The sequence below is a fragment of the Gossypium hirsutum genome, chromosome A10, assembly GCF_007990345.1.
Source record: "Gossypium hirsutum isolate 1008001.06 chromosome A10, Gossypium_hirsutum_v2.1, whole genome shotgun sequence".
NCBI classification, from domain to species: Eukaryota; Viridiplantae; Streptophyta; class Magnoliopsida; order Malvales; family Malvaceae; genus Gossypium; species Gossypium hirsutum.
The window spans coordinates 43,271,733-43,279,590 of NC_053433.1; positions in this window are offsets into that span (position 1 = coordinate 43,271,733).

Here is a 7,858-nt window from a genome sequence, read left to right on the forward strand (position 1 = left end):
AGGTCACCTGCTCTCTCGGAACTACTGATACTAGGGTATTCCACCAGTGGTATGCTATGTCTTGAAGCAAGGATATAGCACATTTTAAACATTCATCAGGAGTACAGGACAGCTCATCAAACACACGGATGGTATTATCTAGCCAGAACTCAGCCCGCTCAGCATCATCATCATAAGTGGCTTTAAACTCTTCAGCTCTATGTTTTCTGATTTTATCAATAGGTGGTCTATTCAATCGCAACGGATCACTTACTTGAGGTATAGCAGGCATGGAAGATGGATTAATCGGGGGTGGAGGTTGTTGAGCAGCCGGGTTAGTCCGAATATATTGAGTGAACCAGTCATTCATCATTTGATAGAAGGCTTGTTTACCCTAACTTTCTGGATTACTCAAAGTCGGTCAAGAATCAGCCTGCATTGTCCCTTGCGTGAGTGCAGGCGCTACACTTTCGACATCATCAGCTACAGCTCGGTCAGGATCCATTTACTATATGAAAACACATTTCAAATGTAAGAAGTCATCACACTATCACAGTATATAATTATGGCATGTATAGCTAAACTCACACACGTTACGTAGTCCTAGAACAGATTAAATCGTAGCTCTGATACCAATAAAATGTAACACCCCTAACCCATATCCGTCATCAGAATGGATTACGAGACATTACTAAACAAAAACACAGTTCCAGATATTTTCAAATTAATTCAAGATTTAAGTCACATCAATGCTATTAATTCAATCTAATATCTAATCATAAATTTATTATCATTCACCACATAGCTTAGGTAGACCATACTTCAAAATATACAAATATTAAAACAATTCACTGAATATACAGAACATGTAATGTATTAATAATTTCTTTGCGGAGTATTTGTCCTATACTTATACAAGTCGTGCATATACACAAGTTAATTACCCATTGGACTAAATTTCACTATTAACCCATTTCCTTCACATTTATGCGGCATTAATGGATTAAACTACGGGTAATTCATATGTGAAAAAAATTAACTAATTTTAATAACAAACATTCTATTATAAATAACCCAACTTAATTCTATGTCTACTTGGCTAACTCATTTCATTATTACATATTTATTATTTTATAAATACCTAATGAATTCACTTTGCCATGCACTTGTACATATCAACTACATTACAAGCACATACATTTATACCCGGATAACATTTAAAAATCTCAACTAACATAATAAGAGCTATTACCGAATATACACTTATCCTTATATAAATCTAAACTTCAATATGCATTACTTTTCAAATAAGAATTGGAAAGTCATTCACGTCATTAATATAGACCATAAATGAACACTCAATTTAAACCATGCACAATAATCATATTAAACTTAGACCATGACACAATCGAACCGAATTTGAACCTAAGATTAAAGCCATTATCAATTCATGATATGCATACTCCAACATCAAACATAACATTGGTATATTTCACTAGTGAACATCGAATCTACCTCACGCAATTATACGTATTTCAAATGCTTTATACCATCTCCGAACTTATTAATGATGTACGTATATAATATGTATACTATACATTTAACCAAATTTTTATTCATGTAACACACATAATATTTATCCACACCCAAGCACAGTGAACATTTAACCAAAAACACCAAAAACATATAAGACCAAATTTAGACATGATAAGCAAACCATTTTCAAGCATATAGTACTTATCACAAACATTATATATTCATAGCACAAAACTATAAAACCAAGATAAAAATAACCCGTACCTAACATAACCGAATTTATATATAAAAGTTTAGCCATTTTCGCATGGCTTATAAATATACATTCATTTCCAAAATATTGAACCTCAAAACCAGCCTATACATGCCATTCAAGTTTAGTTTAAGGGTACCAAAGCAGTAGATAGTGTGATGAACTTGGCTAACAATCCCCAAGCTTGCAGCTTGACTTAAAAATCTATAAAATAGAGCAACGTAATACACAAAGTAACCTACCACAACTTAGTAAGTCATAAGCAATAAACAACTCAATAACATATTTGATTCATATTAACTAAATGAAATGCATTACCATTTTTTATCCACCTAAGCTGAATACATATACAATCATTTAATACAATATAAATCAACTTCCAAACTAGTAGCCATAATAACCACACATTCATTTACTCTTTTATGCAACTTAAAAATCATCAAATGTCATCCCATGTATAAATAATACCTAGGTAGCTGAATGCACAAATTATATATATACACATGTTAAGTAACATTTCAATACTACACAAATTATTCATCCAAATGCCGAATACACATATCCAAATACACATGGAATCCTCATTTGCATTTTACATGATTTACTGCACATAACTATAGTACTTCCTTACCTTATCTTAAGTAGACATCAAGGTAACTCATACATGACCATTTAGCTTGTAATATACAATTCATTCACAGTTTTACCTTTGCTCGATGAACCATTCGGAATTGGATAGGACACTCTGATAATCACATAATCATACAATGCCAACGTCCCAAACGTGGTCTTACATGTATCCACATTTCGATGCCACTGTCCTAGACAGGGTCTTACTCGTAATCACATATCAAAATGGCAAATCGATGCCATGGACTTACTCGCACACATATATCGAAATCCTATGTCATGACATATGTATCCTAACTATTCCTAAGGTTCGTAACTCGATCGAATCAAACTCGGAAGTGTAGTAGCCACATTTAATCATATTCGACCATAATTTATTCAGTTTCTAACATTTCATAATAGCAAGTAAATAAAACATTAAGTTACCAATAAACACGTCTATTTGCTTATATACTTACCTTGGACGTCGTAAAACGGGACGGGGCTGCTAGTCAGCAACTTTCGTTTTCCCTCAGTCCAAATTCGATTTCTTTGGTTCTTGATCTAAACATATTCAAATTAAGCTCATTCAAATAGATTTTCACTCAATTTAGTCGAAAAATGCATAAATATAGAAATTACCATTTTACCCTGACATTTATAATTTTTGCAATTTAGTCCCTATTGCAGAAAACATAAAAATAAGCAAAATTTCCCTATACCTATCTTGGGTTGAATTATACCCACTCTCAAACAAGTTCATATATTCAATTTATTTCACATTTTAGTCCCTCAAATTATTATTTTTGCAATTAAGTCCTAATTACTGAAAATCATCAAATACTCCAATACAAAACATATTAATCTAAAACATATCTTTCATTTTTCATCATCAAACAAAAAAGTCAATAAATATCAGTTTTAGATGCGAAAGGATTAAATTGAAGCGTACAATTGAAGTAGAGGTCCTTAAATGGTAATTTGTGTAACACCCTTAAGCCATATCCATCGTTGGAAAGGTGTTACGAGGCATTACCGATCAAAATACAACTCAGAACAAACTTTCATTTCAGTAATAATCATCTAATAAAATTTTTAAAACAACTAACATACTTCGATTCTATAATTCTTATAATTTCCAAATTTATATTTAGCCAATACAACCAACGAATCATGAAAATCGAATGTTAAATTCATAACCAAGTATATGTCACTTTACATACCAATCATATATGTATACTATAACATTTAAGGCATTCAAACAATATATATACAAAATAACTTATCAACTACCAAATTATATGCACATACTTTAGAACATGTAAACATACCTCATTTCTTTTCATATAAATAACACATACCATTATTATGTCTATTTCATCTATAAAATATTATCATACCTTTATAACATTTGATTATCTAACTACAAAATTCACATAATATTGATATATATAATATTTAAAATTAGCCAATTAAACAACTCAAATAAACTAATCATTATATTCAAGTAAAATGCCATTTAAAACCATCACAAAAACCACATCCATTAATCAAAACTTTCGTAGTTCACTTAGTCCATAAATATTTAATACCACAATTATAATATGAACATTCAGGTAAACATATAATGACCTAATTTAAACACATTTGTTGAACCAAATATATATAACACATTTTCAACTTAATACAAAAACTAACATTTTGGTCTTTTAATACCGTACCTCAAACAAATCATATTAACCAAAAATAGTTGTATAATGTACTCATTATTTATTTTCATCGATTATACATAATTAACCAACCATTCAAACACAATATGCGAACATACATGACCATTACAGACCCAAGCAAAATAACTACTACACTTTCGAATATATACATATATATAAATCATTATCATTTTACTCAATTATTTAATTAATTCATTAAACCATTTATAAAGATAAACATATAATATAATATGCATACCAAAATAATCTCCAATGATGTTTATATATAACCAAATGTTCTTTAATACCAAAACAAACAATTACACCTAAACCAAAACGTATCAAACAAATTTATATATATACTTTTATCCATGCATAAACCATAGCCAAAACAACCACATACGTAACATCTCGAAATAGGGCCTAAATAGAATAATGGTTGCGAAACCACAAATTTGAGGTGAAAAAAATTTATTCTGGTTAAGTTTTAAGGTTTATTTATTGATTGAATAATTTTGTGAAAATTTCGTGAAGCAATTTTATGTATAAGTGCCTAATTTGATAATTAGGACTAAATTGTAAAATTAGCAAAATGTGTGTTCTAGATAATAAAGCGAATTTAATAGAAATGGGTTTTTAAAGTGGACGTCCTTATTTAGTAATTAGACCATTATATTTAATTTTGGACAAAAATGGGCAAGAATAGGACAAATTTAAAAGAAAAGCCTTTAAGGGCATTTTGGTCATTTAGTAATTAAAAGAATTAAAAAAAGAAAATAAAGCCAAAATTGGTCCATCTTCTTCATGGAGGCCGACTATAGCATGAGGGAAGCCATGGCTAGGGTTTCCAAGCTTTCCAAGCTCAATAGAATGTCTGCTCTAGCCTTGTTTTTAATGTTCTTTACGTTTTTTGAGTCTCGGTAACTTGATTTAGCTTATTCTAGCAATAATTCACGCTAGGGTTCATATTTGGAAAAATACTTATAGGTAAAATGTGTTTATTTTGATGTTTTATGGTAGACTATGAAGCTTGAAATTATGTTAAACAACTTTTGCTAAGCGATTTTAAGTGAAAACGAATAAAACGGCATAATCGGTAAAAATACCTAATGTTCATAAGGACATGATAGAGTGGGCATTTGATGTTGCCATAGAAGGGAAAACTGTTCAACGTGTCATAAAACATAAGAAAAATGTATAACTTTTAATTTCTGAGCCTAGGGGCAAAATCTTAATTCTGTAAAGGTTTAGGGGCAAAATTGTAATTTTTCCAAAGTTTGAGTTAGGGAATGTTTTGAATATTACATTCATTAAATAAGTGAAATATGATGTTTTAGATCCCGAAAAGTGAGATTTGGACCTAGAGCGGGAGAAAAACTAAAAACTAGAAAAGTTGGTAAAATGGTCATTTTGGTATCGAGGTAAGTTCATATGTTTAATAAGCATTTAATTATGCATATTTGAATGATAAATTGATATTTTGGCCAGAAATACTTTAGTATTGAGTTTCAGATATAATAATAAATGTTCGATAATAATTCAATATTGGAAAGAGAACTTGTATAATTTATATGTAAGACCATATTTTGTATTATGGCTTTGTATGATAACAAGAAAGTATTGACTAGCATAGTTTGGTGAGAATAAGTTAAGTTGATGATATGATGATATTGAAAATGTAAGTATGTAAGTTGAGTAGCATTTTATTATTATGCAATTATTTTTATTAGTATTGTTATTATTGAGTTATGCGACTAACATTGAGAATTTGAGCAAGTATGTTTCAGCTGTAACTTGACAAGGCATTGATATCTCAAAGTCCATGGTTGTACAATGGCAATTAAGGAAAAATTAACGAAAAATTCCATGTTCATAACATGGCATTTAAGGAGGAATTGACGGTTAAAGATACCATGTAAGACCATGTCAAGACATGGCATTGGTAAGGAAAGGATCCCGTGTAAGACCATGTCAAGACATGGCTTCGGCATTGATTAAGGACTCCATGTAAGACCACATCAAATGTGGCATTGGCAGTAAGACAAGGATACCATGTAAGACCATGTTTGGAACATGGCATTTGGTAAGATAAGGATATCATGTAAGACCATGCCAAGGCATGGCATTGATAAGTTCTATAAGGCAAGGAAATCATGTAAGTCCATGTCAAGACATGGCATTGATGAGTTACTATAAGGTAAAGGTCCCATGTAAGACCAGGCCAAGGCATGGCATTGGTGAGTTCATAAGGCAAGGATACCATGTAAGACCATGTCAAGACATGGCAATGGTAAGTTCAAAAAGGAAACAGTTCTCGAGTAATCCAAAGAGTAAGTCAAAGAAACGACAAGGTGAGAACATGAAGAAAGAGTACATCTATGCATTTAAGGCTTATTTAATATTGAGATTGTAAGTAATTGAGATTATCAAGTATTAAGTAAGTGATGAGTTTTCGGTTATGCTTGTGACACTTTATGACATGATTGGCAATATGCCTATATTATGAAAGAGCACTCATGTTTTAAGTGAGATGTTGCAAGTATGTAAGCAAGCTATTAAGTAAGGTGCATTTTGTATTCTGAGCCTTTGGTAAGGTTACCGATGAGTAAGATGGGAAAGAAAGAACTAAACATTATTTAAGCAAATTATGACAGCATAATAGCTAAATTGATTGCTAATGCTTATTATTTTACATGTGAACTTACTAAGCTTTATAAGCTTACTTCTTTCACTTTCCCATGTTTCAGAGTACTTAAAAGCAAGCTTGGGTTGAAGGTCATCGGAGATCACTTCACACTATCAACTATCAAGTTACCAAATGGGTATCTTCGTTTACAAACGTTCTAGTTTATGGCATGTATAGGGACTTAGCCATTTTGTGTGTATGTCCTTATGATATGGCTAAAGAATGGTATGTAAATATTTGATAATGATTAGCTATTGAAATGACTAATGAATAACATGTTTCGGTGTTATGTATGCCTAAATGGTAGTTAATACAAAGAAATCATGAAAAAGTGAAATTAGCATTAAAACAGTATTGAATAGCAGCAGTGACGTGAACTTGAAAAATCACAAAGAATAGTAGAAATGGAATTTGGTGATTAATAAGATATAGAATTAAATCTTATTGAGTCTATTTTCATATGAAAGAAACAGAGTAAGCAAAAGAAGTGTATATTAAGAGATATTTGAATTTTAGTGAGACAGGGTCAGAGCAATTTCTAACTCCCCTGTTCTGACTTTATAAAGTCACTAAAAATTTAAAAAAAATAATTAGGAGTTAGAGTTTATATTTCTAGATTCCTTAGTGAATCTACTTTCAATAGAAATGAACTAAATGGTTATTTGAATTCTGTACAGGGAGAAAATTGATTCATAGTGAGGAGTGGTCAAAGTAGTCGAACAGTGCAATAGGGGAAACTTTAACTAATAAACTGTACTAATTGGCTAGACCAAAAATTCTGGAAAAAAAGTGGTAAGAAGATATATGAGTCTAGGTTGAAGGAAAATTCACAAATTTAAATTTTTAGTTTTGTGACTTGAGTTATGATTTATTTAGTGACTATGACGCAGGTGGGCATTTTTATAAGGAATAATGAAATAAATTGTTTTGATTTGTCCAAGTATTCGGAAAATTTTTAATGTTCCCGGTTTGGTCCCGAACAGTTTCAATTGCATATTTTAGTGTCTTGATGGCCCTTTTTAGGGACATATTTAATGAATGTGAATAAATTAATTTTAAAAGCAAATTTTATGCCCCGAATTAGTA